Here is a 22781-nt window from a genome sequence, read left to right on the forward strand (position 1 = left end):
ACCAAGTGTAATTTAAACACTGGACCGGGCTTCCTAGAGAGGTAGGTGGTCAATGCCCCAAGCCTGTCAGTGTTTAAGAAGCATTTGGACAATACCCTTAACAACATGCTTTAACTTGTGGTCAGCCCTGAACTGGTCAGGCAGTTGGACTAGGTGATCGTTGTAGGTCCCTTCCAACCAAAATAGTCTATTCTACTCTAAAACAAACAAGTATGAATAAGCAATGGAGCTTAACATTTGGACAGCAACTGTTAACTCCTTGCATATCATTCACATGTCCACACTGGTACCAGATTCAGGAACAACCATCTCTTATTTTTCATGTGTATTCCCCAAGGAAAAAGTCTTCCCTTCCAACTTCCTCTCCAGGTCATTTAGGGTTAACTAGTAGTAAAGTAACCAAGCACAAGAGATGCCTGGTCTGTCTTTCCAGAGGCTGCTATACTCTGAGATTTCTTCTCCTGCCCATTCACATGCGCCTTTTATGCTTGGGTGAACCCTGCTGTATGTCAGGAGAGTCCATAGCTCCCTCTTGTGTCACTAAAGCATTGCTGGTACTTGCACCTGTGAATTCTCTGGCCACCCTTTGCATCCGGACACCTCACCTCCAAGCACAAACTCACTCCACTTGCACCATAAATTCACTGGAAACCTGCAGTGCCTCCGCCTCAAGCTGCAGTCTCCTATTTTTCATGCCTCCTGCTTGCACGCAGAGCTTTCCAGGCTGCAAGGTCATAGATCAGTATCTCGAGGCAGCATCAGGGCTGGGCGAGCAGATGAAGTCAGCTTCCCACAGCATGCTCTGGGGCAGACACTGTATCTGGATATATTTGCAGGAAGACAGGAAAAGTCTGCAGCGACATACTGCTGTAATTCTGCACCTGGTGAAGTGGTCGGGTTTGACGTTTCAAAGTACGTTTGAAGCCAATCTGGGAGAATAGTGTTTCTTACATTTCGTGAGCCTAAATTATTCATTATTCCAAAGAAAAGAACAATTTAAAAAATTTAATTTAAGAGTTAGGAACAAATTCAGAGAAAAAGAAATCAAATACAGAAAGATTCCCCAAAACACCCTTATTTGAAGGGAAACGTGTTAAGCATCCTGCTTTTTGCAGCAGAGAGCTGTCCGATTGCCTGACTGCAGCTACAACAAGACAGTATATTTCCACTGGCACTCTCCTGACGAGGCTTTTCACACACTGTCCCTGTCTAATATTCCTTGTCAGATCCAGAGGAAATCAAGAACCAGGTGAATCAGAGCCAAGACGCATTTGTATCCATTTTTGCCCATTTCCTCTCAGTTTATATCACCAATTAAGTGCTACTATTATGTATTAAACGGAATTAGCTTGTTGTTGAAAGGTGTCGACAGAAGGAAGAGAGATTTATACGCTGTGCTGTTCTCTGCTAAGCAGTTTGACTCTGATGGATGTTACCAGTCATTAGTTACCATCAAATGCACCTAACTGAATCACCGGCCATGCAGGTGATGAACCCTGCAGGAGGAACTACTGCAGGAGGCCCCATCACAGAGCAAGAAGGGATCACCATGCCAAACACATTTGAAAGAATCACTAGCTGGGAAGCCGACAGTAGGTTTCTGCCTTTGATCTCTGCTACATCAGGAGCCGGTCGCTGCTAGGAAGCTGTGCCCTCAAAGCCAGCGAAGGAAGACACAGAGGTGCAGGGCAAGAAAACCCACGTTGTCGCTCCCATCAACCCTCCGCAAATGGTTGTCCTCGCTGCAGGAGCTGCTCTGCGGCACATCACAGAGGCAGCAGCAAGGGGAAGTACAGCCTCTTTGCTGTATCACCAGATCAAGCTGGGATGCCAGGTTTGCAGCAGGGACGCCATGCCTCCACGTGGATCAGTGCTCCGGGGGAGAGACCCTCTGGTGGGTGCCCAAATGCTGCTAACAGAGCTTGGCTGGGATGACGGGGCAGGGCCGGCCATAGGAGCAACTTCATTCACCGACCTCCCTTGGGAGCTGACCCCCTCACTGCCCACAGCCTGGCCGTGGCCTCCCTTCTGTGTCTGCTTCATCGCTTGTCTCCTGCAATGTATCGCTCAGCCACCTCTCCAACGCCCAAGACACCTCCCAGCAAAACCCAGGCGCCGGCTGCCCCGGGCTAGCCGCCCATTCAGGGATAAGTCCGGAATGTCAACCCACCAGTTGGCCCCAGACACCTCAGGCCCACTGGGGAGAGAAGCTATCAAAGCAAACCCTGGGCAGACCTCCTCCAAGGCAGACCCCACCTGGGGCTCAGCACCCTCCCAGCTCTCGGGGAGTCAGTGGACGTACACAGAGGGCACAGGCACCTGTCCCGCCTAAGCCCCAGTGCTAGGACCGGGAACTCCTTTCAGGAGGTTTGAGTCCATGGAAAAATAACCCTTGGGTGCATTTCCTACCTTCACACAGAGAAGTCTCTCCTTCACTCTTCACCCTGTGCAGAGATGAGCCAGTCTCTAGCTGAAAAAGATGACTTCACTAATGAGGCTAGACTCTCAACTGATATTAAGTGATTTTATTTTGTTCCATCCTCTAGAAGCTCTTCTCAAACAGGGGTTATTCTTGCCAACTCTTTATTACCATAAGCTGTTTGTTACAGTTCTGGAGCATTTGGATATTTCATCCAATTTCCAGGGGTTTATCACCTTCCAAAACTGCTCCCTTTCAAGCCAATATTTCTTACACTGGCTTTCAGCCTGGAGGTGAATTTCTTTAGAGAGTCGAAGTATAATCTGTTCGGTATTTTCTTTATGATAATAGCAGTACAATCTACTGTTGACATATTTAATCCAAAACTCTGCTCTTTGTTTTGCTTTAAAAGGAAATCTATCACAGAGGACAGATAGGGTTTTCAGTGAAAGCAAAAATAAGACCTTGAATTGTACAACATCAAGAGACAGAGATGTAAATCTGCAGCACCAATTCTGTCTCTCTCCTTTCAGGTATAAGTATTCCATCCTTATGCAGTAGAACAACAGAAGCAGAGTGATGCACACTCAGAAAAATACTACAGAACAGGAAAACATGGTTACTCCTCCAGGAAAGCTAGATATAACTTCTAGATTTTATACTAAATTTTACCTTTCCACTGCACTTTCCTTGGAACTTTCTGGGTGCACATACGCAATATTTTGGGTCACTGCCTTTAAAATGTCTAATCATGAAAGGAGATGAGTCTAACCAGGGAGACACAGCTACCATTTGCTTTGGGAGTTGTAACTGAATTCCCCAATTTTGCTGCAATTAAAATCTTGAATTGACTTAGAGGGAGGCAGAATTTTTTTTCTCAGTCATTTCAGTAGAAGATTCTGACTTCACCAGAATCTTAGGAGGTTAGGTAATTATTTACCTTTCTTTTTCGCTTTAGGAAATTTTAAAGGGTAATTTTTATTTTACTTTCTTTGCATAGTGCATAGTCTTAGCCAGAGAACTGCTGTAAACCGATAGCTACTGTTAATTATTCACACACCATATTAAAATTCCCTTCAGTATTTAGCAGACATTGAAAATTAAGTATAAGTTTAGATAATTCCAGATTTAGGACTTTTTTCCTGATCACTTACACACTAAAAATACTGCGTGGAAGTCGCCTGGCTCTGCAGCTATACACGGCTACCGACAGTGTGATCCGGAGCATGCAAACACCACTGGATTCACATCTGAAGGGTAGAGCACCAACACTACAACTCACCTAGACCAGCTTCGCTGAAGGCCGAGAGCCAGCCTTGGGAAATATTTAGTGTGATGGTTTGAGCAAACCTATACGGCAGTTAAATCTGGACCACTGAGTTTGGATGTTTGGCCGAAACTCCAAAGTAAATGAGTATCATCTCCTTAATATGAAATTTTCCAATAGTGATAATGTTAGTTTGACAGGCATCACAATTCATGCTTCAGAGTCAAACTCGGCTCCATAAAAGTGATGTGAAATACGTTTTACCTCACCTCTCCTTTCTGCCAGCTCTCTGAGACATATCTAGTGGTGGCCACCACTGCTGAGAGGGTATGGAGCTAAATGGCTCGGTAGCTGAACCAGCCTTGCTCATCTTCTCTCCTATAATCCTACTGTAACCTAGAACCAGACCAAGCCTGTAAGAAGGGCAACGCCTGCAGTATAAATTCCATGAACTGGAAAAAAAAAAAAAAAAGTTATTCTTCAAAGATAATGCTTTGAATCACATAAAACAGGGCTAACAAGACACCTCCAGAGGTCACTCGATCCACTTCTCTAGCACAGTAAAAGATCGGCTCAGCCTTGCAGTTAGATGTGTGCCTGACCTGCTATTCAAACCCTCCAGGAATGACACCACAATCTGCTCCAGAGATTCACTGCCCTGAACAGAATAACATAACTGCCTGACTGCACTTGAAGCCTATTACTTCTTCTCCTGTTCCCAGTGGCCACCACGACTAATGCAAGCTGACCACCTCAGTCTGGGAGAGCCTGCAAGCTTTTTGAGCTTCACTGTTTGCTCCAACATCTTCCCATGCTCCGAGCTACTGCATGTGCATCAGATTAGAGCTATGGTAATTCTCTCACGCATGGCCACCGTGACAGCAGCAAGGGAGAGATTTTCTGCTGTGCTTCCAGTAGCATTGAAACAGATATGTGCAACGGTCACATCGTGGGTTTTGAGGGCAAAATCCAGCAGGGAAACCGCTGCCTTTATGTAAGCAGATACGCTATTGAAGTTTGACAAATGTAGCTCAGCCCATCCTAAAAGGTATTTCCCTGCAAATTAATTGATGAGGGAGGTACACATATCCAGCGATATTTACACTACTTGAAGGTGAATTCTCCTGCACAGGAGAGCCCTATGGGCAGTGCTTAGTCTGCTCTGGTTAGAAATAGGGGGAATCATTAGTATTTGAAGGAAGAAGGTTGCGAGGTTTCCCAGTAATTCTCTTTGCCATCTGGCTATGCCCATCCGAACATCTCTGGACAGACCCGCTGAGGCCGCCTGTGGAAAGCGCAGTAAAGCTCTGTCCCTCCTTCCCTCCCACCAGCACTGCCTGGCACAGGGCAGCTCACGCCATCCCGCTGAGGCACCCTCTCTTCGTACGACCAAGATGGGTTCCTCTAGATGACCCCTTCAGGATCAGGTTTGGAAGGGAATCCTGTCCTGGCTTGATTTTGTGCATCTGATTAAAAGTGTAAAGACTCCTTTTTTCATGAACAGGGAACAGCCAGCTCCCAGAGACAGCGTATTTCCTTGCCAACACGATTCTCACAAAGAATTAGACTATCCTAATACTCACCGACATCCCCCTCCCCAACCCCATGCTAATATTTGTGTGTTTAACAAATAAATCTCACAAGGCAACGCAACTTCCCATTTGACTTCTTCAAGGAAAATGTCAAAGTACTTATTACCGGAGGGTGATGCTTCACTCTGCCTTCCACGGTTCAGGTTCGAAGGGACCTCATGGTACTGCTGCACTGACACGGATACCTGATTATGGAAAGACTCCATCCGATGGCAGTCAACAGCAGAGACCTCACCACGCAGCAAGGATTGAGCTGAGCTCAGCTGTCCAAGGAAGTGACCGCTCTGCTCTCTGTGTAGGAAACCAGATCCTTGGCTAGCAAACGGTTCAAACCACTCGCTGTTGTTTTAAGCACAGACATTCCAATAGTCACATTACCTAAATTAGGTATCTGTTTGTAAGCAGCCTACATGAGACCTTGAGTCCGTATGTGTGAATTGGGACAATTCAGCTGGCAGATGTGCATATGGTATTTATCTGCCTCATACAGGTGTAGGAAAAATCAGACAACTAATTTCTGAGAACTGCTCTGAGATCCACCGTCAGACAAAGTCAGAAAAACAGTCCAGCATCATCACAGCTCAGTCCCTTGGGAAGGTACTGAATGTCAGTAGGTTTATGGAGATCAAGATACCAATAAAGTAATAAAGCATCCTAGACCTGATCTTTGAAAGTACAGCTACTGAATGATGTTAACCACATTCATCAATCAGCTAATGTGCATGCAGGCTCACTTACCACTACTTAAACAATCTTAACAAAAGTCAGCGTGAACCGTTTCTTGCCAACTCTGCTGGCATTTGGGAGGCCACAGCCTGTACTGTTTTCCTTCCAGTGTTCTGGAGCAAGAAGCACGGGTGCTTGCAAGCCCCCTAAAAGCCATCGCCTCTGGCAGTTCTGACCTTCTCTGCTGCCAGTGCCTGGCTCAAAAGCCTTTCAGCTTCTGTATTCATTTGTTTCACTTATCTTTATGTAAAGTGTGCATCAGAAGCGTATGAAACAGTGCCAGGTTAGGAAAGTGCAATGCTTCACGCGCTTTTTGAACAGGCATCGCAAATAGCGGCTAGCAGAGAATGGAGAATGAGACTCTGGTCCAGGATATTTTTATTCATTTAGGGTTTGTTCCTATGCGGAAAAACCCCAATCCTAAAACTCTGCCCCACTGAAACTGATGGCAGTTCTAGTACTCACCTTGCTGGGTTTAGAACCTGACCCCAAATATCCCTCCTTCTGCCAGCCAACGTACTGCAGCAGGCAATAAGTTCCCAGACAAAACATAACTCATCTTTAGGGTCTTTTTTTCAGGAAACTTTTGGAGTAGGAGAGAAGACAGAAATGCTTCACTACAATTTACACAGCAGTCAGAACGACGATCAAGCTGTCCTGGGGCTCTCAAACCCACAACATGAGAGGACACTACGAGGGCTTTGTGCCCAAGGTGCCTGTTTTGAGGAACCCTCTGAAGGCGATGCCGGCAGCACAACCCAGCACTGCGAGCCCGACTGAGCGGAGTGACCCTTGGCTTGCACGCCTGCGGTACAAACAGTACCATCAAGACTTGAGTCCACTGTCTCTTTTCTGTTTTTCCTAGAAATCACAACGGCCACCATGCTTTAGGGCAACGAATGTCAAGGCTAAATCTTTGTCGACAGAAAAGAGCCATGAAGTTCCGCTTCGCTACTGCTTGTGTAACAGAAGCCAACCCTGACTGTAGTTGGCACTGCAAGTACACCGAGAAGAAGTGGTCCGCGGCCCAAGGAGTCTGTGTGCAGAGAGATACAAGAGAAACACTTAAGATGGAAGAGAAAGGAGGTATAATTGTTGTCATACACCCCCAGAGATATCCATGCACTTTATTCTCATCAGTGGAGGTACCAAGTAGGGTTGCAGATCGGAGTGCACACATCGTTTTCAAGGATGAAGACAGGTGAAACCCAGAACTCAACTGAGACCTCAGCTGCTGTCCAGTAACTTCATCACAAGCCTGTCCTCTTCCTCCTCCTGCTCTAATGGCTCAAATTAAGAAAAAGACCCAAAAACACAACAAAGCAACAAATCACACTAAAAGAAAACCACCATATTAGTCAGTCCCAAAAAGATATTTCCAGTTTAAAGGTCAGCGTGAAACTTAAGATTGCCAGAACAGTCAGTGTTCAGTGAACCAGTGTGAACCAGTGAACTCAGTAAAGGCCTGAAAGAAAAACCAACCTGTCCCTCAGCACTGCTCTCTGGTGTGCTTCACGGCACGGAAGAGAGAGAAACTGCCTCTTCCTTATCCATACACCCTTTGTGAGCACACACTCCCTAGAAGACTCCAGAAACTCTAATCGCAATATCCAATTCTGAAGAAAATCCAAATACAAACACCTTGTATTAGGAAAAATAAGATAAAATCCTTTATACTGGAGGCATCATTGAAGTAATGTGATTACACTAATTAGGAGCACATCAGTAGGTAGCTCTGCAGGCAAGAATCTTTTACAAGTGTCTCAAGGGACATTTCCCAAGCCAGGCTTTGTTAAAAAACACGGCTGATTTGGGGTCTATGTATTGTGAAAACTGTAATGGGCCTGGTTTTCAGAAGATAATGGCACTTTACTTCTGAAAAAGGAATAGCCTTTAAAGTGCAACACCCCAAAATCATAAGGCAGTTTGAAAACTATTGCCCACACGCTCTCTTTTCTACAAAGCCATAATGAGCATGTTCCACTCCTGTGACCATAGGGAAGCAGCACTCACCTGTGTCCCAGCCCCATATACCAACTGCAGAGAGCTGCTATGGATGGCCTCTCACCCACCCCCTCCATAGACCGCCCGCGGTGGGCTCCACAGCCAGGCCAGGAAGAAGCTGCACATACTTCTGAGCGCTATTCCCTTGTTCCACCCCAGGCCCCAGCCTGCAAGATGCCTTGCTGCCAGAACTGGCTGCATTTTTAAATCAACTTACCCAGCATTCGACTCAAACCCTCATGGATCAGTGCTTCAGTGAGAAAAATCACTGCAATTTGGAAGTGTGTATATTCAATCCCTCTTGTTTATTCATTTCAGTGCTTAACTCAGTAACAGCTAGTACCTTCTATGTTGATCCAACGGTGCGAGCAGCCTTCCCATACATCATATATACATTGTTTTGACTCTTCATGCCAGTGAGCAGGGGCTGTGGATGCTAATCAGAAGAGAGGGCTTCATTTTTTGCTATCTGCAGATACTGCAAATTGACATGAAGAACAGGGAAGTTCTTCTGCATGAGGAATTAAGGTTTCAACCGCTTTGAGGGAGGAGGGGCAGAGAGAGGAGGATCACCCGGTTGGAAACATTTGGGAAAGGGATGGAGCTGGACGGCTCAGCTCGGCAGGTCAGGGAGGGGTGATTGGCAGGAGCGCAGCCGGAGGAGTCCCATGATAGCCACGTCCAGGCCATGCTCCGCTCTGCAATCACAGCTCATTTCCAAGTCTTCCTCCTCTCTTTTCCCCCTCCCCTTCTGCCTTGTTTGTCAAAGCTTCCTCCCTGGCAGAATTTGATGCCGAGGTTTTCAAAATCTGCATTGCCTCGTGTTAGACACCTCAAACCACGTTCTGCCAGCAATCCAAGGGTGCCTTCCAGAGCCCTTCACAGAGGAAAACACTAACAGACACTGACTGCTTTGACTGCAGTGCCTATGTACCAGTTCCAGAGACTCAAATAAGGTATCTGAGCTCAACAAACATGGAATATTTCAAGTCCTTTTGATATTTTTTCCTCCGCTTTTATACCTGTGGAAGAACAACCAAGCACATCAAAAGCAGGCTGACATGTCACAGCATCGGCTGCCACTCCTCTCCCTGCTGTGTGATCTACCATAACATTAGCAGGTAAAAGGACGAAGATTTTTAGGGTGATTATCCTGGAAACAAGTCAGCATGCTCAGCAGCTTGTAGACAGCAGCGATCCAGCTGCAGAGATGTGCGAGTTTGTGTTTAGCAAGGCTTAGACCTGTGTTAGCAAGGCTTAGACCTGTGTGAGCTCCACTCGGGTGTCACTATGTTGTACGTGCATGGCATCGTGCATGCAGTGGGCAAAGACCACAGCTTTACTTTGAGAACAGAGATGCCACCTCAAGGAGAACAAGCCTCTCTGGTCCATTAAGAAAGCTGTTGGGTTTTTTTTGGTGGGTGGTTTTGGTTTGGTTGGCGTTTTTTTGGGGGGGTGGAGGGGAGGTGGGGTATCCTTTATGGCCATGAATCCTACTTGAGTCTGTACATACCATTACAGCTGAAAACTACCAGGTCTGTGCTTCAATACCTTCTATGTACAGTACAGTTCAACAGCCTCCCAGGACAAGACTTCTGTCCCACTCTGGATGAACTCCAAACTCCAAAGTAAGGGTGGTTTAGCCAGACTGTATGACCACATATTACATTTATCTGACAATACAGCACCCCACTGTGGCAGCCATGGTCAAAAAAACCTGACTGGAAACACTTCTCATTCAAAGTGTTTCACATCAAGGGAGAAAGAGTATTTCATAGCGAAGTTCCCTAGGGTGTCTGATGAAAAGCAGGAGTTTCAGGTCACTTCTGCTAACACAGAGTGAAAATATTCAGGAAAACTGACTTTTTTTAACTGCTTGTTGTGGAAGTCACGCAGCTTAGGGCTTCTGTTCCCACAGGCAGTAAGAACAGAGACACAAAACAGAGCATCTCGTCAGACCTGAGAAACAGTCCCATGAGTTTGCCTTTGGGTTTTAGGTGACGGGTTACAGGACTTGCTGCGGAGGTTCAGAGGCACAACAGGAGATGTGATTTTTAAGCAGAGATCTAAGAAAGGAGCAGAAACGATGCGGCTGCTTAGAGGATGCCTCCCTCATGCAAAGAGCAGCAGAGGTGAAAGAATGAGGGTATTTTGTGAGAAGTTGTCTTAAACAGGCAATGAACAGCAGTGCTGCAGAGCAAAGACAGCAAGGAGATTGCAGGCAGGACATGGATAGGTCAGCAGAGCCCTTACAAAAGCAGGCACAGAATTTACATCTGAGGCAGTGGAAAAGAAAACTAAAAAGGACGAAGATACAGTAGCTGCGCCACTGCAGGGCAGTGAGCCTTACGGCAGCGCTTGGATGGGTATAAAGGAGGCAAACAGGCACACACAGGGATCCGTCAAGGCTGTCCCTGACTTTAGCTCACCAACTTTCCATCTGAGCCAGAGAAGCCAAGAATGGCACAACAGCAGCTGCTGCAACTGGATTTTCTTACTCGTACAGTTCCCCTATGTCTCTTTCCACTTGCAGAGCTATAAGAGATTTGGATTTCAGCTCTAGGGACTTCATTCATGACCCAGGTTAACCGTGTACTGTACTGTTGTTTTTTTCTTCCCATGTCCTGCTCGCATTGGCAGAACATGATCTTTCTGCACCATAGTACTATACTCCTTCATGTGTATTCCCCAGTTTCCTTATGTGTTCGTGATGGACAAAATACTAATGTATCTGGTATCTGCTTGACTAATTTCCACACATTTTCCTCTGACAAATCTGAAGCTGAACCCAGCTGAAGACAAATCACAGGTCTGATTTAGCATGCCTTCTTGTCCATGCAGCAGTTAAAGCTTGTTCTGGTCTCCAACTGCAACTCTGAAGAGATAAATAGTGACAACTCCTAAACTGTAGTGCAGAGCCCCTTCGCAGACTCCGACCCCGGCTCTGGCTGCTATGGTGCACCTCCGCTGTCACCGAACAGCCACGGAGCGGCAGACGAGATACCCTGAGAGCACATCGAAACACCCTCAGACAGCTGACGGCCTCACAGCAGCTGTCTGCAGCACAGTCTCCCTGCCCTGAGCACAAGGAGCCCAAGCACGGAGCCAGCAGCGTCCCAGCCTTGCTGTGCACGCCAGAGCTAAAAAGGATCATTAGCAGCCCTGGGACAACTCTAGATTTTGCAAAAGGCACCTGCTTGACTGGCCAGCCAGCTCTGTACAATCCCTCCCTGTAGATGATGGCATTCAACCACCTCATACATAACTCTGTAAAGCCAACACAAAACAGCTCCCCTGCAGTTAAACAGCAATGAATTACCACAGGGAAGCCGGTGTTGTGGGCAGCATACCCGATACCTCCACTTATCTGAGACCCACCGACCACGTTCTTCAGAGAGCAAAAGGCAAGGTGATCTCCAAACAGGGCTCACAAGCAGTGGTCAGCAGCTCCCCAAAGGCTTGTTGCTCCCCACCATACCATGGGATGACTTTGGGCTGACGTTGCTGTCGTGGCCCTGGTCAACAGTGTCTTACCTTCCCCTTCAGCCCATAGCACCTCCTTCAGCCTAGGTCCACTGCCAGCTGCACAAAGCCACCCCATCTGTATTGCACTTAAGCCACATGTGGCTCAAAAGCCACAGGCTGTCCACACGGATTGCAGGATTCAGCCTTACATAAAACCCAGAGTAGAACTGAGGCTCTTTCCCCTGTTACAATGAAGGTGACTTGCACATGTAAGCCCGTAACCCAAATACCCTGGCTTTCTATCTGGAGTCAGCAGAAAGAGCCGGCTTCAAATAAAAGCCACGTTACCTTCTGGGAAATATCTGTGCCATAATATGCATGAGCCAGAAATAAACACTTGAGTAGAAGAGAAGCTGCCTCTGGTACCAGCCAGCTATCGTCAGTCCCCTGCTCCACCTCTACTGCAGTTCTCTGGTTACCCACTAGTGCTTCCCTCCTTGGCTGTCCCACCGTAATAGGAACAGGCTGGAATGAGTTTCTCACCCAACAAACTTGATTTCTTTATATGCTTTAAATCACTGAACTATAAGTATTAGGAAAGACGTGTGAAATCTTACCTAGCCCACATTTCAGCGCTTGTGTCTCAATGGGACTTTAATAGATGCCAGAACTTCTCAGTTCAAGTCACGTAAACAGAAGCGGTTGGTCTTGAGAGTGCTCACAGGGCATCTGCAGGACAACCAAAGGCTCAGGCCCAGCCAGCATGGGTTCATGAAAGGCAGGTCCTGTTTGACCAACCTGATCTCCTTCTATGACCAGGTGACCCGCCCAGTGGATGAGGGAAAGGCTGTGCATGTTGTCTACCTGGACTTTAGTAAAGCCTTTGACAGCGTCTCCCACAGCATTCTCCTGGAGAAACTGGTGGCTCGTGGCTTAGACGGGTTTACTCTTCGCTGGGTGAGGAACTGGCTGGATGGCCAAGCCCAGAGAGTTGTGGTGAACGGCGTTAAATCCGGCTGGCGGCCGGTCACAAGCGGTGTTCCCCAGGGCCCGGTTCTGGGGCCGGTCTTGTTCAATATCTTTACTGATGATCTGGATGAGGGGATCGAGTGCTCCCTCAGTAAGTTTGCAGATGACACCAAGCTGGGTGGGAGTGTTGATCTGCTGGAGGGTAGGAGGCCTCTGCGGAGGGATCTGGACAGGCTGGATCGATGGGCAGAGGCCAACTTTATGAGGTTTAATAAGGCCAAGTGCAGGGTCCTGCACTTCGGCCACAACAACCCCATGCAACGCTACAGGCTTGGGGAGGAGTGGCTGGAGAGCAGCCCGGCGGAAAGGGACCTGGGGGTGCTGGTTGACAGCCAGCTGAACAGGAGCCGGCAGTGCGCCCAGGTGACCAAGAAGGCCAACAGCATCCTGGCCTGTATCAGGAATAGTGTGGCCAGCAGGAGTAGGGCAGTGATGGTGCCCCTGTACTCAGCACTGGTGAGGCCGCACCTTGAATCCTGTGTTCAGTGTTGGGCCCCTCACTACAAGAAGGATGTTGAGGTGCTGGAGCGTGTCCAGAGAAGAGCAACGGAGCTGGTGAGGGGTCTGGAGCACAAGTCTGATGAGGAGCGGCTGAGGGAACTGGGGTTGTTCAGTCTGGAGAAGAGGAGGCTGAGGGGAGACCTTATCGCTCTCTACAACTACCTGAAAGGGGGTTGTGGCGATGAGGGTGTTGGTCTCTTCTCCCAAGTAACTAGTGATAGGACAAGAGGAAATGGCCTCAAGTTGTGCCAGGGGAGGTTTAGATTGGATATTAGGAAAAATTTCTTCACTGAGAGGGTGGTCAGGCATTGGAACAGGCTGCCCAGGGAGGTGGTGGAGTCGCCATCTCTGGAAGTGTTCAAAAAACGTGTGGATGTGGCGCTTCAGGACATGGTTTAGGGGACATGGTGGCACTGGATTAATGGTTGGACTTGATGATCTTAAAGGTCCTTTCCAACCTAGTGATTCTGTGATTCTGTGATTCTGTAATGCAGGCTGCTCGTTTCAACACGACTGCCGGAAAAACACTAGCGAAGAGCCAGATTGCAAATGTCAAAACAAGTGATTGGTTTTGAAATATGGGGAAAAGTTCATTCTAATGATCCTAGTGGCTTACATCCTTACGTAATGCAAAAAAAAGAAAGCAACAAAAGCATTCTCCAAATTCCCTTCATTTGGCAGACATGATGTGCCTACAAAATACATCCCTCCCAACCCAGCCCGATGAGACGGCAGCCTGTTTACAAAAGTTACTGTGGTCTGCAGTGGAAGGGAGCTCATGAGGATTTTTTGTTTAATATCTGCCTCTGCTACAGACACCCTCCTGACTTTATCCTAACATAGTCACCTCTCTGCAACTTCCTTGTCTGCTTGAGCTGGATGCTCTTGGAGCAGGATCTGTCTCTAAAATTCAAGCATATGAACAGTGCTTCAGCACAACACACTTCACATTTCAGAGACAGCCTCTCAGGTGCTACCACAATGGAAAAAAGAGTAAGTATTGGCTGTAATTCTTCAGTACTGTGGGATTTACGCCTGTCAAACACTGATGCAAAAGCAAGTAAAAAAACCTGGAGGCCTCATAAGCCATTCCACTGATAGGCTCCCAAATTTGATCTCCTGTCCCTGTGGGAAGCCATTGAGTTGGCCCTTCCAAAGGGCATTCAAACCTAGAGATGGCCCTGGCAACTACAAACATCACTGGCAGCAGCAATGGGCCACGCAGGCGAGCACAGGGGCCAGAGCTGGATGTGGTCCAGGAGCTGGGTAAGAGGTCTGGGAGCTAAACTGGGACCTGACCAGTGCTTCCAGTGGGAAGATACCTGGCTCCTGGCTTGAAGGGTCACACCATGCTGCTGCCACAGGAGTGGTCTGGAGTGGTCTGGAAAATCATGCCTGAAAACCAGCCTGCCCCTGTCAGTCGCATGCCAGGAAGATGAGTGCCAGAGAGAGCAGAAGAACTTCAGGATAACAGAAATCCTGGGATTTGAGAAGTGGTGACTTCTCACACTACAGTGACCACTGCCAAGGTCACTCATACACCTGGGACCAACTGATCCCCAGATGGCCAAGGTCAGCCCTTGCACAGCTCATTTTTTGAGGTCTGGGTCTTACCCAAGACAGGTTGTGAACTTAAGGGCCTTGAAACCAAGGCCAAGAAGATCAAGATGCTTGAAAGCCCAAGCTAAGCATGGGGAGATTTGAAAAAAAACTGATGCCTTGCCTGCACTGGGCCAGTAAAGAGGGACTCCAGTTGCATACCACAGCAGAGCTACAAGACAGGATGAAGGGGGTAGATCACAGATCAAGAGCAGGACCTACTTTACTGATTAAAATCCCAGCATGTTCTTCACTGTTTCTGGTTAGCCTAGTAGCTCCTTAAATTAGGAACTGGTCTGGGCTCATATGGCTCTGTAGAAATAATAATTATTTTCCAAAATTATTTAAACTGATGGGAAGAGTTATTTATTCTTCTTTTTACACATTTTTACTTAATTTATTCACTTTTCACCCAAGCAGTACATTGCTTTTTAAAACAGGACTTCAGAATATATTTATTTCATTGATTAATAATGGAGTAAAGTAGTCTTTACTTACTTTTTGACCTAGCAAAGGCCTCAGAATTTGGCTTAATAACAGTGCTGCAAGATACTTCAACTGATGAATTATGTCATAATAATTAACATCCTTGCCGTTGTCAGGCACAAAGCCCAGTGATGTACAAAATCTCTGCATACACAGCCTATAAATGATTTCAGTAGTCCACAGTTTGATGTGTTTATTGCTGTGATATCATAGCTGGTATTCAACCTATCTGTAAAATATCCTGAGACCATCCTTTCTTTCAGTTACAGAAGCTGTAAACATATTTAAGCTCCAAAATATCAACAACAGATTTAATACAAGCCATTAGGAAACCAAGCCCTCACCTAGACGTTTTTGTCTCAAGAACCCATTAAAAATATCAAGTCAAATTTTGCTTCCAGAAGAATCTTCTTAGCATAAATCAGGGAGCCATTCTCAGCTATACAATTCTCTAATCACAGTTGATCTCAGCCTGACCTAAGCCAGAGCAATTTATAACATTTAAATGGCTGCTTTAATTTATGTGACCTGGCGTGGCTCTTTGGAGTGTACCCACCAGCTCAGTAGACATGTCCACTCCCTGCAGGTCCTACCCAAGCAACACACTGTGCAGCGTTTCATCTCTTCTACCTTTTAACCAGACAGCTTATAATAGTGTGGAAAACTCAATTTTCAAAAAGAAAGCATAAGTCAATCTGGAAAGAGGGAAACAATATAGCACACTTGGATGAAGCCACCTGAAAACACAACCTGGAATCTAATTCTCTACACATGGCATGAGCAGACTGTGAAAGGAGAAGGCAAGCTACTGACCTCCCTGAGCATTAGTAAATAACAGGGCAGGAAATTTAGGTAACTCCCAATACTCCAGCGCTCAGGTACTGCTTTGCAAGAAATATGCTTGGGAGTTGTGGGCAGCTGATGATGAATCCCAGAGCTATAATTTACTTGTCAAAGCAAAGGATTTCCCTGACCAGCTCTTCCATTCTAGCTGTGATGAGGATTGTAGGAAAGTCCAATGGGACCAGAAGGTCTTCACCTGGCACAGCAAAGATGCACCTGGGTGTTTCTATCCTTTCACTAAACAGCCCAAGTAAAGCAGATGGCCCAAGTTCCACTCAAATTGATAAAGACTACAAGACCTATTCAGTCAATAAGAAAAACTAGCAGAGCAACATCACTGCAGCCTAAGTTGTCTGGATGCAGCTGTAAATATTAGAGCAGGAACTTCTCCAAAGCCCTTTGGTTTGAAACAAGCCCCTTCCTTTCGCTCAGAAGCCAACATGACAATCAAGTCTGTTTGCAAATCTGCCCTTAAAAAATAGACTAATATGTCCATCTTTCAAAAAAAGAGCAGTTTAAAAAAAATAATCTCAGCCCATTTAGCTGTAAGACAATTGTGTACGTGCAGTTGACTGGGCTGCTTCATCAGAAGTTGTACACCTATCAAACATCTGAAATGCTGCTCTGTGGATGAGTCAAGGGTCAAGGAGCTCGTTAGAGAGGCTGTGCAAGTTGTCTGAGGTCTTCTGATCACATTCATCTGTCTTCTCTGGGGAGTGGACAGATGAGTGAGACCACACTTCTTAGAAAGTGTCTGTGGGGTGGGGAAATCTAGAGCAAATGCTGTACCAAGGAGACACTGAAATCCATCTGTTTTAGCAAAAGCAGCAAAAAAAAAATGAGGAAGGCAATAACACACTTCCTAGAAGCTGGTTCTGTTATAGTGTTATGATACCAGTCAAAACTTCAAGAAAAGGCTAAAAGAAGTGAAGGCTTGAGCTGTGTCTTCTATAGGTATTCTTCCAACCAGGTAGGTTTAGCAGTTTCAATCATCTGTTAAAGGAGTTACTCCACTGACACTGCTCTAATTCCCCCCTGGACTTGATAGAGGGGTACCAACTCCCATGGACAGCGGTGCAGCTAGCACTCAGGCTCCTCTGCCTGATGAAATGTTTAAATTCAAGAGTGCAATTTCTGTAAAAACAATTAAAAAGGAAGCTTTGCAGCAGCTCAAGTTGCCGGGGTAGTTGTTAGCCTTCACGATACTCAAGTACAAGTGATCCCTTTGCCAGGCTATCTAACCAACACGGAACAACTGCTGAATTCTTGCTTCACTTACAAATAAGACTATATTGGAATCAGCAGGAATCACAAACTTTCAAAAGCATAAACTTGCAGCACAGGCTCCACCATGTACCTGATGCCATTTTGTTTTAGCCACTACTAAACTTACGCATACTGGATAGCAAGTGACTCTGTTATGAAAAGTATCAAGTTTGGCAAAATTCAGCCAATTTTGAATGCTCAAAACTGAGCTTAAATAGGCTCTCTGATTTCTAGAAAGAAGTCTTGGGAATGAAAAGGATGTTTCAGCAGAGAAGATGATACAGTTTTGGAAGCACTTGCTTTGCTGAGCACACTTAAGCAGAACATTTAATCAATCCGTTTAACATGAAGTGACAGTTTGCCTGCACATGCAGAATTGAAAGCACTTTATTTTTAGGCTTGAGTGGTAGAACTTCAACCTGACAATGAAAAACATCACAGTGGTTTAATGACCACATAATTTTGGCCAACCCAGTAGTTTTCTGACATTCTGTCTGTAAAAGTAAAGCAGATGCTCCTAGACTTTCTTCTAATGATTTTTAAAACCAGAGGTTTTAAGTGTACCACATGATAGACTTCAGGCCCAGGACTGACTTTAAAGAAAAGACAGCTTTACAAATCCCACTATGGACGTAGTCAGGAAATGATTACAAAAGCCAGCACAAAGGACACATAGTACTTGGTGAGGAAGGAAAGAGATACCAGAAGATACAAGAAGGGAAAAGCAGAGATACACACAAAAAAATAAATCACTAAAGGCAAGTGAGAAACAGTGGAAATTGGCATGGAAGAAAAATACAGAATAAAAGAGGGAAGCTGGAAAGGGGGAAAAACTCTGAGCAGGGGAAATAGCTTGAAGAGCAAGAGCTCCAGCAGAGAGAGTGCATTTGTGCTGAAGTTTTGCCTGTGAAGATCGGAGGCAGAGCATCTTGGAGCCAACAGGGTAAGAGAGTTTTTCAGGACCAGTTACTGTACCTGTATGCTCTTCAAAGCCACCCAGCATAGCCCAGCAACCAGCAGTCCTGTCAAGCGTCAACGCACAGATCTGCCACTCCCTGGTATATGGCGCAATATATCACTTTCAGGGTGACACTGCAGGGAGTTTTTGTCCACCCCAAAGAAGATGTCAGAGAGCTGCTTCAGAAGGAGGGTTTGCTACAACCATACACTGCACCGTACAGACTTCACAATGGCCCTGAAGCCACCATTCCTCCAAAGATGGAAAGCAAGCCAAATTTTTATGCCTTCCTCCTCCACAAGGACAGTTAAGTTCTGAGAAACAGTCTTCTGGGTCCTGGTGCACTCCAGAAGGTGTCAGCTATCTTGTGATCCAGCGGCTTTCCAATAAAAATCAAGGCGCTTTTCATGAGACCTTTGTTCTGTTCTCATCCCTGCGGGTCTCAGTCCATAGCAAGCAACATCCAAATTGCCAGCCCCACTTCATGTTACAAAGCAGCACACAAGAACCAGAGATCACCTCCCTTGCTGAGCACAAAGTGTTCTTGCATCAGAGCTAGCTAGCAGAAAGTTCAACCAGTTCTCCCAGGCCATGACAGGACAGGCTGAGACATCTCACACCACTCCAGCTGCTTGGCTGGAAGACGTAAGGAGGATGTCTCCTGATGAAAGCCACATCCTGCCCCAGGGTACAGACAGCTGAAAGGGCTACAGCGCTCATGGGAGAAAGCTGTGAAGAAGTGTGGACAAAGGAGTTAGTCCTGACAACACCTTGTACTCTGAGGCTGCCCTGGTTCAGGTGTCCCCAGCAGGTCTAAGAGAGCTTCTCTGCAGACCTGCCAGAAGGGAAGGGCAGGACAGAAAGATGAATGACACCCAGCAGGGACCCTCTTGCTGCCAAGATACCAGAGCCAAGCCGTAAATCCACAGAGGAATATCTTTGCATCTTCTCATGAGGTCTCAGAGGAGATTAGCTGTGACTGTCTTTTGGGAAACACAGGAGATCATTCTGCAGACAGCAGACTGGCTGAAATGCCACAGGTTGAAGGGGCTGTAAGACCTCAAGTGGCTTTGGAGTAAGGGGCTCAGTGTCTTTGAAGAGAATTACTTTGGCAGGAAGCTTTGTTGGAAGGGACAAATTGAAGGCCCAAAGGCATGTCCCAAAGAACTGGCTGGTAATCAGAGACCTCACAGCTCTAGTGGATACACTGCAAGAAGTCTACGGGGAATACTGTGATCGTAAAGTTCCCATAAACCTCCTAGCAACAACTCTGGCTCAGGTGTATGTGGGGCATAAAGTGGAAATAATCACTAAGCCGCAGACACCGAGAGCTACGCTTCTCAGAGAGAAAACTGCAAAACACTTTCATGCTGCAACACAAGCAACAGGACTCCTTTTTCAAGAAGAAAATGCTAATTTGCCAACAGCAGACTTATCACTTGCAAGTAAGGTAAAAATTAGTGTAAATTGGACTGCTAACATCATCACTCAAATCATTCCTTCGAGATACACTGTAGTATAATAGAATTTCTCAAACCCAAGATAGGAAGAGCAGGCAGTCTCCTCTGCATGAAGATTAGCTAAAATGATGGCTTAATTTTTCTTTTGGACTGCTTAAATCCATGCTTCTCTTCAAGAACCCAAAAGGCAAAGTTAAACGCAGATAAGGTCACTGTCAGCATAGTCAAGACCAGTGAAAAAAAGCCAGAAACCCTTGAAAGTGTCTCTATTAATTATAAATCACTGAGAAGTGTTCAGCCAGTTAAGGTGGTGCAAGATTATAGCTGGCGCAGAGCACTATAGACCAGCTGAGAGACCTTTCCGGGCTGCCAGCAGAGTTGTTTGAGTTTATATTGAAAAGTTACAGACAGGGACAAGCTGGGGCCTCTTGGCCATGACCAGCCAGAGTCACAACGAGGTTTAGCAGCCCCTCTGATTTCCCACCTTAACCAATGTGAGTAGATAGTAGCAAGCTGGTATAGCAGCTCCAGTCACTGAAGGATGAGATCCCATCAAACAAAAACTGAGAAAGATCCAAGCCAACTGGGAACAAAAGGGGATAAGACTTAGTTGAATTTGGTGACAAAGATCACCAGCCCACAGTTGATCCCCATCTAAATGACTGCGGCACATGAAAAGGAGGCAATCTGCCTAAAGTTTAAAGAAAGTTTAAGAATATTCCCAAGGTCACATGAGGAGCTTGTGGAACAGCAGAGAACCGAAACCAAACCTCAACCCATTTCCAGTCTTAGCCCCCACATCATCCTTTGTATCCTCTGCAAAGGCTTGGCTGAACAGACTCTAAAGCTCTAAATAGAGAATGGAAAATAACTTTCAGCGCTGACAATATTGTCCCTATTTAGCTAACAAGTATTGATTTTTTCCTCAGCCACTCCAATCCAGATGAAAGCAGCACAGATTTGGTTGTTTTGCTTAATTCCCTGAATCCAATCAGTGTTACTGATGCTATCACAAGAATCTAAGAATGGATTACCCATGTGCTATTTAAAGTCAGAGAGGTGCTTACACCTCATTTCATTTGGGACCAGTGGGAATTGTAGGTTATGCAGGAAGTTTTAACTTTTCTTCCTTCTTTTTTGTTGGTTGACACAGCTCTCCCATGTGAAGAGGCAGATCTCTGGAAAAACAAGCTGTTCTCAGGACAAGAGAACAGATGATGCCTTATTCTCCTATTGATTTATCCCTTTTCTACACAAGTGCAGAAATCCTGCTTTTGCCACAATTCCACCTCTCCACAAAATTTTGGGAAAACTATCATCTTCCATGAATCACCTTGTAAAGCTCTTTCCCTGTCATTTCAAGCCAAAGGAGTTCAAGTGGTCATACTCAAGCTACGGTTGAAGTTCTCCAGCTGTGACTGAGAAAAACAGAAAGCAGTGGGGGAAAATTTAGTCTGTGTATCATTTACTCCTCTGTAGGTACATTTTCCCTCTTAATTCAGGTGCAAGGAGCACTCAAGCGTTTGCCTGCAGTCTCACCAGTTGTCCACATCTGTTATGAAGATGAGCCATCTTGATTGAGATTATAAATAAATATAGTAATTTATCAACTGCCAATATTTTTGCCAGGTTTGCATTAAGCAAAATGTCCAAGAGTCTGCAGACAGGAAGGTTGCAAGGCGACACTCCAAGCCTCACAGCTGAAGGCCCGAGCAAATCTTGGAGATTTTTACAGTCTCTACAATTCCTAACCTTTAAAGCCATCCCACTGGAAAATCCACTCTGCCTGCTCACACAAAGCAGAACCTCATTTGGGGCTTTCTGCTTTAGTTCATCTTAATTTTTGTGTTGCCAAATTGAGGACATCTACTCTTGAAGTCAGGATTGCAACTGATAGAGAATTACAAACCAGGCCGGTATGTCTGTATGCCTGTTATCCACATGATAACCCCCATATCCCATACAGGCTCACATACCACCCGTGTTCACTGTCTCCCTACAAAAATCTTCCCGCAGATCGGGTACAGCAGCACCTGTATCTCTTGAAATGACTGCTAATCCGTTTCTCACTTCCAGTCAAGGGTACAATCACAGACAGGGTCACCCTGTAAGTAAGTACGCTAAGCCCCCAGAGACAGCTATCACTGAGGCTGCAGCAGCACCCCTGCATTTCTACAACATCCTTAAGAAACACAAATATGAACCACAGCAGCAGCAGAGAGCTATCTAAATTCTATGCCCGTAGCCACGCTTCTTTCCCACAGCTGTAAATCTATTATCGAACATACTCTCAGACACAATCTGGGACACGTGCCTGACACACATGGTATCAGGCTCTGAACAGTCAGATATAGACAGGCATACTAGATATACTGAAGATTATTTGATTAAGCTGGGACTCTGCCCTGCTGAACAGGCTGTGATCAGTAGAGACACCTTGTAAAAGCTGGCTCGGATCAGCACAACCATCTCCTGGGAGCAGAGAGATGCTGAAAGACTGCACTTACACCCTGTGCGCTTGTAGTCTTATGTTCTTCTAGCCCACGTGACCGAGGTATTTCTAGCAAGTGGAAAACTTCTGTAAGCAATAATTGAAGAGTGTAAGGGCCTACCAGAAGGTCCAGTAAAGCCTATATGAATTTTCAGCGCTGTTTTTTACTGGTCCCTGCTGGTTTTATCTGGGGATTTGGGAGTAAGCAGACACTCACCACTTCATTCAAAAAATACTTGGCTGGCAAGCACCAGTAGGGACTGTTTGAGCACTTGCAGCTGGACTTCCTAGAAGGAAGGCAGGCAGGAACAGAAGGTCAAACTAGTCCAAATAAACATTATTTTCACCTTATCCAATATCTCTGGACAACCCACAGACACTGCAGAACATTTAGCATCAGGGGAGCTGTGTTACTCTTTTAGAGATGCCACATCTCATACACTGGGCATGAAATTGGTGCACATTCCCACAGCAAGAAGGCAATGGGTCCTGCATTGCTGAAATGCAAAGCATTTCAGACCACACAAGTCCCAGCCTCACCAAGACAGCACAGAGCAGGACAGCAAACACTGAACTACATGTTTAAATGTAGGCAAATCTGAGCACATGCACTGAATCCATTCCCATGTATCACACCTGTATGCTCATCTTCTAAGCAACACTGAAAGACAGCAG

At 46.0% G+C, this 22781-nt stretch overlaps 1 protein-coding gene across 2 annotated transcripts in view; it reads right to left on the reverse strand.

Moving 5' to 3' along the window:
* Nucleotides 1-22781, reverse strand: part of SLC35F4 (solute carrier family 35 member F4) — a gene marked incomplete at its 3' end in the record, with an annotated part of 130511 nt that overhangs the window by 57405 nt on the left and 50325 nt on the right. The gene's annotated exons all lie outside the window — the stretch shown is intronic.

Source organism: Phaethon aethereus (assembly GCF_964289735.1).
Source record: "Phaethon aethereus genome assembly, chromosome: 5".
Taxonomy (NCBI): domain Eukaryota; kingdom Metazoa; phylum Chordata; class Aves; order Phaethontiformes; family Phaethontidae; genus Phaethon; species Phaethon aethereus.